At 40.2% G+C, this 9566-nt stretch overlaps 1 protein-coding gene across 1 annotated transcript in view; it reads left to right on the top strand.

The window, feature by feature from the left end:
* Positions 1-9566, top strand: part of LOC101857968 (urea-proton symporter DUR3) — a gene marked incomplete in the record, with an annotated part of 88436 nt that overhangs the window by 12171 nt on the left and 66699 nt on the right.

The raw sequence follows: 9566 nt of genomic DNA, 5'->3' as shown, positions 1-9566 counted from the left end.
ATCATCATCATCATCATCATCATCATCATCATCATCATCATCATCATCATCATTGTCGTCGTCGTCGTCATCGTCGTCGTTGTTTTTGTTGTTGTTATTGTTGTTGTACAGTGGTAACTATGTAAATGGAGACTTGAATGCATTTCATAGATGTTGATGACTCTAAAACATTGTTCTACGTTTTGTCCAACTTCGCGCTTTGTCAGGAAACATAGTTAAGGAACCCACCTCACCTCACCCCCCCCCCCACACACACACACACAAACAAAACAACAACAAACAAACAAATAAAGTAAAACAAAACAAAACAAAAAAAGCAACAACAACAAAAGAACAAAAGAAACAAGGACACCAATAAAACCAAACAAACATCACAGCAACACACTGTTCACTATAAGCTGTTTCGTAATGATGCTTAATAGAACATAATACCGGAAAGAACCGAAGTTGAGAAAATGAAAAGTAGAGTTAACAGTGAAACGGGCTTTGCTATGGTTCTAACTGGGCGTACAGAATAGATCTGATAAGCTAAAGACTATCAGTGAACTACAGTGCTATTATGTGTTGATATGTTGCTGTTATTTTCTGTTATTATTATATTAAAACAATAGTGCTAGCGGCAACAGTTAAGATTTACAACGCGCCTTCCGTTGCTAGAATAAATCCAACAACGCTTTCATTAACCTCTTGATTCGACACGGCTTCCTCTGCAAGAGTTTGAGCAATTATGACTTCAATGCCAGGGGGAGATAATTTCGTTTTTCGTCAAAGGGTCGTGGCACTAAGGGGCGTAACTAAACGCTAGAGGGAGTACATCACGTTCAGAAGGAAAAGTTGTAGTTGCAAAAAGTTGTCGTCCGGAAATGTGTTTCCCTTTTTTCAGAAATTGGGGAAAAGGGGGCTGAAAGGAAGAGAAAATGTATAGGTAAACAGGAAAAGAACAGGACTTTTAAAGATGTGTATGAGTGTGTGCGCGCGCGTAGAAATTGTCACGTTCCAATCATTTACTTTCTTTGTTCTATCTTTATCATGTTTAATTTGTGTTTCCTTAGATTACTTTTATTCTTTCGTTTGGAGACTGATTTCGTATTCACAACAACACTTGTTTGTTTTTTTAAGCTTATTCACTATTATTTTTCTTTTTTGTTTGTTTAGAGAGTAAATTTTGAAAACAAGAATGCATTCTTCACGTTAATCGCATTGTAGTATGCGTGGATGTCTTTCAACGCCTGTGCAGCTGAAAGCTCAATGAATTAAATGCAAAGATTGTATATCGTATGTCTAAAGTGAGTCATAATATCTTTTATAGGCAAGTGAAAAGATGGTAGAAAAAATGGGAAACGGAAATTGATAAACATGTGTTTATTTTCACGTGTGTGGGTGGGTGGGGGGGGGGGGGAGAAAAAGACTGAAAGAAAGAGAGAGAGAGAGAGTGTGTGTGTGTGTGTGTCTGTGTGGAGAGAGAGAGATAGAGAAAGAGAGAGAGAGAGAGAGAGAGAGAGAGAGAGAGAGAGAGAGAGAGAGAGAGAGAGAGAGAGAGAGAGAGAGGGGGGGTAGAGGACGTGAAGTAGGAAGGGAGTGAGGGATTGGGGGAGTATGGAGGAAGTAAAGGAGCACCAATAATTTAGCATAATGAGATGAAATTGTATTTGCAAGTTTGTCGTCAAATATTTGTAATGCTTGAAAATACCACTGATTATTTCTTGGGGGGACTCCACACTTTGAGGTTTGAAGAAATGTCTTTTTGTGTCCGGCTTTCGTCGGTCGACAGACCGATACAAAGAGGTATAGTGAGGTTGACAAGGAGAGGCATGATTCTCTGTGGTGTTTGAAGTAACAGTGAATCATTTATGTCCACTGGTTCCTTCAAAGGTATCGAAGGTAGAGACCCGAGAAGAAATTTTTTGGAGTGTGAGCTAAACAGCAGAACAAAAAAGAAAATCTTTCCCTTTATCATACCCCCCCCCCCCAAAAAAAAAGCACACTAAATAAACAACAAAAAGCCTAAAGCAAAAAAAAAAACCAAACAAACAATCAAACAAAAACACCCCCCCCCCCAAAAAAAAACAACTACAACAACCTCAACAACAACAACAACAACAACAGAAAAACAAAAACAATTTTTTTTAAACCCTGAAGGTGCCTGGGAGTTACAGTTTGTTATACGTGGGAATTCTGCACACAAACAGAAGGTGTTATCACTCTAATATTTCATACATGAGCATAATCTGCGCCATGCGATGTACGCGAGCAATCACATAATACAACACAACTTCACCGTACTCATCAACCTACACTCATAAAGAACACAAGAAAACCTTTGCACGTCTCCGAAGCGTGGAACTGCTTTTTAACTCTTAGCATACAGAGCGCCGGTTGAGCGTGCACTCAGCATTTCTCGGTTGTTTAAAATTAGTCTTAAAAAGAATCTATCAAGTCTCAGCAAATTCATTTTTTTCTGTAACCAGACTGTATGTTTACAGCTTGGATAATCCATTTCTACTTAATTTGATGTTTATCTTATGTAAACAGGTAAATGTAAACAAGAGCTGGATTATATAGAAGTCTGTGACAGTGAAAACTAGGATTACGACAGTTTGTTTGCGCACAAAAGAAGAAGACTTTTCCTTATACCAGAGAGTCTGCTTATACCAAAGATAGTACATCCTACCGTAGGGTGTAGTATCTTTGCTTATACTAAGAGTTAAACCACCGTTGCTGCATTTCACCCCTGGCCACACCCACTGGTCGCTCATTTAAAAAACTTTTCTTTCCGACTCAAGGAAGTAAAGGTCGAAGGAGACAGCGAAGGCAAAAATAGGGGAAAATGTAATTGTAAATGTTTTACACCCTTATCAGTACAGTTTAGATCATTTAGGAGACGGGCTGTTTCTAGTCTGTCTGCCAAGGGAAAGCCTGCCAGGGAGGGATAGACGGAGATACTCGATTACAAAATCTTCCCTACACGGGAATCAAACGGCGACGAAACAAAGCGTTGGCCCAAAGACCGTGGTCACGAACAGGAGATACGTTATGCGCATCTGCATGAGTTACAAAGCAGTTGTGTACCTCGATAGCATGGTCCCAATGATTTGCTTGATCCTCATCTTCGAGGAATCAGCTTATGTCTCCGTTTCTATCGACCCGCAGTCGTTACGGACAGACGTCATTCCGAGCGTAAATGCTCAGAACACTCGTCTGATTTTGTCCTAGTCTTCACTGGTTGGTGGGCATGTCAGATGTCGGCTGAAGTACTCCGGGACAGCGACTGGATAATCCTCTGTATCTTTAGGCCCAGTTGGCGTGGCTATTGTAACACTTGGAAGAAGGACATCCTGTCCAAGTGGTCATTCCAATCGGCAGTGGACAGGTGGACGACAAGAATGTGTCGCATTTGGACTGGAAGGAGATGTTGTTTCAGGTGGATGTTGAGAGCAGTCAGTCTTAGATTACTGGAATGATGCGTGGCATGAGGCACAATAGCTCAGGATCACAGAGTGAGGACATGAGCGGTTTGGAGAGAACGTGTGTGTGTGTGTGTGTGTGTGTGTGTGTGTGTGTGTGTGTGTGTGTGTGTGTGTGTGTGTGTGTGTGTGTGAGTGAGTGAGTGAGAGAGAGAGAGAGAGAGAGAGAGAGAGAGAGAGAGAGAGAGAGAGAGAGACTGAGACAGAGATAGAGAGAGACAGCGAAAGAGAGAGAGGGGGGAGAGAGAGAGAGTAGAGAGAGAAAAAGAAAAAGAAAGAAAGAAAAATAAGAAAACAAAGACGGAGACATTGAAAAGAAGGTAGAGATAAAGAGAGGTGAGAATGCGAGAGGGAGAGAAAGAGAGAGAGAGAGAGAGAGAGAGAGAGAGAGAGAGAGAGAGAGAGAGAGAGAGAGAGAGAGACAGACAGACAGACAGACAGACAGACAGACAGACAGACAGACAGACAGACAGACAGACAGGTAGACACACATTGCTAAAGGGGGCACATTGAAAACGGAAAATACGGGCGTGGTCAAAGACGGCGTAGAAAGTTTAGTTAGTACAATAGAAGGTGTTCACTGGCCTGAAGAAAGCTAATAAACAGGATGAATTACAAAATATTTCTTGCGAACCCACGATAGTTGGAAATGTGACTCGTTTTTCCAGCTGCTATTTGACCACGCTCTTTGGAAGAACCATAAGTATTAAATGAGTGGCCTTCATCGTGGTATCTTTGGCCAGACCCTCCGCAAATGCAGGATTGGGTAGCGTCCTTGAGGGAAAGGATAAACACCCTAATTTGCCTGTCAAGGGGAAGGGGTTTTTCAGTCATGTTGGTAAGGGGGTCATTGTGACCGCAGCTGAAATCGACGCATACCTGGCATTCCTTGTTGGATAGATCACGTGACTTTTTTACTCCCTCGAGAGAGGACGTCTGAACATGTTCCTCGCATCAAGAAGCTGAAAGATTTTTTTTTTCAACATTCTCTGACTTAATTCGCTTATTCTGGTCTTTCATATCAATTTCTTACTAATACCTTTCCAATTAGAGAAGAACACGAAGTTTTTCTTTCTTTTTTATTCCTTAACTTTACTGAAAAAAGACACATCATGGATTACTTTTTAAGAGTAATAAAATTTTGTGAGTTACTAAAGTTTAATTGGCAATTTAAAAACTTGGTATTTCTCAAATACTTTAGTTGATTTCCTTTTAAGAAATATGACGCCCCCTTGGCTGGACTATTTTTGTTCGAAGTTTTGTTGAAGTTAACAGGAAGATGACAGAGTTATTGCCATTTAAATGGGCCCTTTTGTTTAATTGTCACATTCTTTGACAAGAAAAGGTGTGTGTGTGTGTGTGTGTGTGTGTGTGTGTGTGCGTATGTGTGTGTGTGTGTGTGTATGTGTGTGTATGTGTGTGTTAGTTAAGGCACCATGAATATATAATTATAACAAGCACGAAATTACGTAAACAAACACACCATATGAGCACGGAAGAGATTGCAGCCACATTTCAAAGATATGATGCGCATTTGTCAACATGAGCCTAAACTTTTTTTTTTACCCAAGCCTACGTATTTCTGTTTCTAAGACACCCCTATGCAGGCCTTTCTCTTATTTTCGTTGCTGTCAGAGCTACATAATTTAAAGAACCCATGAAATTATATTTTTGAATAATTCCAGATTCCGGAAACTGTGACGAAATGACGATACCACGTGCATTTTGCTCACAGTTTTGCTTGATATCATTTTTGATATACGTTGATACATTTGAGAGCTGTCAGACTTTCCACAATACAGGACAAAAACGACCATTTTCCCACAATTTGATAAAATCGTTCTAAACCAAACATATTTGATTGTCTGATTTTCTACTCCTAATCAGGCCCAGTTCAATGAAAACGGTCAAATAAAAAATACTACACATTTCGGGTTCCGACCTGCTGTTTGTCCGCTGAAACAGACATTCAAGTCAAAATTTGATGAAGCGACGCAGAAGTCAACTAAATGTATTGAGCACTTTCCAGCACCATTATCCAAGCCGACTCGATCTGATCTAATCCTGTATTTGACTAATGGGTATCCATTCCATGGCGTTTCACTGATGCACTCAGAAGACGTGAATTCGATTCCAGAGTTTGAGCACTTATCTTATCGAGCATCTCCGCCTGTCTGTTGGGACGCTGTATTGCATTCGGCACGAAAGTTGGATGAATGATCCGAATTGGATCACTGGAGGCGTAAACTTGTACTTTAATGTTGTCTTAAAAAAAACATTTTTCTCCTCAGGATCCTTCTATAATCTTTCACCTCCCTGCGCCCCCCCCCCCCCCCACAAAAGCAACAAAACAAAACAAAACAAAACAAACAAAAAAGCCAAACAACCCCTGACCCGCCCAAAAAAAAAAAAAAAAAAAATTAAAATTAAAAAATCAGCAGAAACCCCCAACCTTTTCAAATATTCTGTAACTCGTATAATTGTATTTTTCTTTTACCAATTGTGCCATGTAGCCATCGGTGTCACGTTAGCTCAATTACTATCAATACTCGGCTGTGGTGGGGATGACCCCTGTTCGATTCCCCGCGACTTGAAAAATAGGTTGCCAAGTGATTTTTAAAAGTTCTATCCACTTCGCCCGCTCCTGTAGGATTCGGGGTTCCCATTTCTGAAATAGCCACACAGTGTTCTAATGGGCGTTCAACCTTTTCGCGTTTGCCTATTCCTGTCTGAATTTCGTCTTGCGGATATTCTCTCATCAATAAAACTGTTCTTAGTTATATTTGCCCCAATAAGTTTTAATAACAATGTTGCTGCCAGTGACATAATAATACAACTTCTCATTGCTTCAGCCCTTGTAAACCATTCTTACTGGTCTCAGTAGTCATACTCTTATTGTCATCAATATCCTCCAGCAATTATTTCCTTGTCGATACCCTTTCGGAGTCTATTCGATTCCAGACACCGATTAGAAGCTGTTATGTAATTGTCAGGTGAGTCCTACTTCTTTACTATCTCTGTCTTGCATTCTGGATCTCGGGTTCAAGTTCAAGTCAACAATGTGACCACTATCATAAATGCTGTTGTACTGAAGCAATTATTTTTTCAACATCTTTCTTGCTAAACGTTCAGTCAGTTACGTTTCTTTTCAAACCCCTCTTGTGTTAGCAGACTTCTATAGTGCTTCTTTTCCATTTTCTACCACCCGAGTCCCCCTTAAAATAAAATAAAACAAACAAACAAACAAACAAACAAAAACAACCCCCCCCTAAAAAAAACCCCAAATAAAACAAGCGGACGGTTGGATATAAAGCCAGTAGAAGGTCGAACTTCTCCACAATATCTCTATACTTGCTACCCATGAAATCAAACCCGACTCCACCAACTCCCCGCTCCCCCCAACCACCACCACCAAAAACTCTCATCTCCCGCATCTCCTTACTTTTGCCTTGAACTAGTTTTAAGGCGCGGTGCACGGGACAGAGGAAACGTAAAAAAAATGCAAGAGGTGACATCTTACAAATGAACACTAATACTTTTCTTAAAGACTTTTATTCCCAATGTTCTCCTGAAACCAATTCCCTAATTCGCAATAACAGTTTTATTTCCTCTGTCTTTTGAGCTATTCCACGGTATCTGACGGGACAGTAAAAAAATACCTCATTTGTCCCCCTAGTTACCGAAACCAAACATGTCAAAAAATTTGCCTGAAGTCCTTTTTTTTTCAAATGACAGTTTTTAATATGATTTTTGATGTCTTTCTCATGTTTTTATCATTTAAAATTGAAATAAATTAATCGATATTGAATTACAGTGTTATCATTGTAAGAAAGTAAAGTCCAAATGCCCCGTCAGTTTCCGTGGAATCGCACGTTTTTATGACATGTATTTATTTGCTACGTGTTCGTGTGGAGATTCTATTGCTTCATCCTTGCTCCTGTAAATGTGCACCTGGGTGTATTCTTTCTTGAAAGTGAAATTTAAGACAGTTGGCCTGTTGGCACAATCTTCTTCTTCTATCCCGTGGTTGGGGCAACCGTGGGGGTACCACTACATCGGAAAACCAGCCATTTCTCTTTGTCCTCTGCTTTCCTCAGATTGTCACCCATAGTCTTCCCTGTCCACTCTGCTATGTTGTCTTCCCATCTCCTTCTCTGCCTTCCTCTCTTTCTCTTTTTCATGTACGTTTTTTTTAAAGGATTGTTTTGGCAAGTCCTGTGGATCTTGTGACATACCCATACCATTTAAATTGTCGTCTCTTCACTGTGGTCAGTAGATCTTCATATTATTGCCCCACTGCGTTTGTGATTCTGCTCCATACCTTAGCATTTGAAATGAGGTCTTTGTATGAGATGTCAAGGAGTCTGCTGTAGCATCTCATCTCTCTTGTCGGAATCCCTTTCTCCAGTTTTGCTGTGTGTGCATTAGTCTGGCACAATACCGGTCTTTTAATGAAGGAACAAAATAAGCTGGACAAACAGAAAACAAGTGACAAAAAGAGAGGGCACTACATCCTGGTTAGGCGTTAGGCGCTTCCCTGTTCTAGGCAGGAGGCGAGTTTCTCCATCAGTTTGCTTAGACACTGTATCCTATCCAGCGCTCATTAGTCTTGATAAGCACAGGCAAAACAGACCGTCTCTTGAAAGGTCTAAAATTTAAAATGTGTCAATGGTAGAGTAGAACTTTTAACTTACAGTTTGAATTTCCTAGCTTGTTTCTAGGCACTCGTATAACCCGTCTTCTGAGTAATTTCACTACGACTTCACTACGAATTCTGCAAGCATTAAGATAATTTATTGAAAATACCGGATATTTAAGTGATGTCTTTATTTTTCATCAGCCTTGTTAGGACATTGCTTCTTTGCACACCTAGTTGTAACATGGGTTCTGGTGTTTTGGTTCGAAGAAAACCATCTTTCTTTTCAGTATGATGTAAAATTTCAAAAGAAAGCTATACACCTATTTTTTAATTCAGTTTTCCGGTCCAATGTTCATAAGTAACCGGGATTCCTTGCCGGCCCCTACCACTGCCAGGCTGTCCTATGATAAAAAAAAAGTATGTCTTAGTCTAGACTACCTGTGATAGCGAGTCCCATATTGCAGCCACTAAAACAGAATTAATACTGCGGTCAGTGGTCACATCCCGCTGGGTATCTGCTCCTTTCCTGACAGGCAGAGATAGAACGTCTAATGTTGGATGTCAGCCAATAAATTTGGACTGGTTATCTCATGTAGATACGTGGTATCCTCTCCAAAACGACAGAGAATTCTCGTTCACATTCACCAGAGGGATGCTGTGCTGGACCAAACCATCTTTTACTTTTACATATCTATCATTTCACTCCTATGCTGATTTATTTAGAGCATTGATATTTTAGGTAAAAAAGAAACGTATTTGTTTCTTTCTCTAAATGCATTAGTCATCTCTAGAGAGATGGTGATTTAGATGTCAAAGGAAAACAGAATGTATGATATTTTTTGTATATGTTGATTAAGGTTTATTACTGTGACAACAGGCACGATGAGCTACTTTACAATGCGTCATTTAACTATTGGCTAATGTAGTGCCCTGTTAGCTGAGTTGTTATTACACTGAGATATGTAGCGGTGGCCCTGGTTCAAATCGTCAGAGCGACGTTCTCGAAACTTGTTTCCTAAACGATTTATAAATTGATGTGGGTGGTTGGTGGGTGCTCTGGTGTGGTTTGTTTCTTCTTTCCTATCAAACATCTATCATCCTTATCCCCCCCCCCCCTTCTTCCTTTTTATGTTTCTTACTCTCTTGTAACACCTCTTATCTTCTGGCGCTCAAATGACCTTACGCAGTTGCGAGCGCCATAAAACCTCTACTAAAACGGAACAATGATTTACACCTACTCGGTTCAATTCTATTCGAAATGGTCGTTACTTTAGGAGATAGGCCTACTACCCCTTTAGTAACCCAATAGCATCGAAAGAAATATTTTACCAATAAAGGTGGGTGTTTGGCGGCTTGTGTGAATTACTTTGCTCCTTTAACATATTATTGTCATCCTTATCTCTCCTCCTTCCTTTTTGTGTTCGTTACTCTCTCTCTCTCTCTCTCTCTCTCTCTCTCTCTCT

This window comes from Aplysia californica, unplaced genomic scaffold (assembly GCF_000002075.1).
Source record: "Aplysia californica isolate F4 #8 unplaced genomic scaffold, AplCal3.0 scaffold00426, whole genome shotgun sequence".
NCBI classification, from domain to species: domain Eukaryota; kingdom Metazoa; phylum Mollusca; class Gastropoda; order Aplysiida; family Aplysiidae; genus Aplysia; species Aplysia californica.
This window is presented reverse-complemented; position numbering and strand designations above follow the sequence as displayed.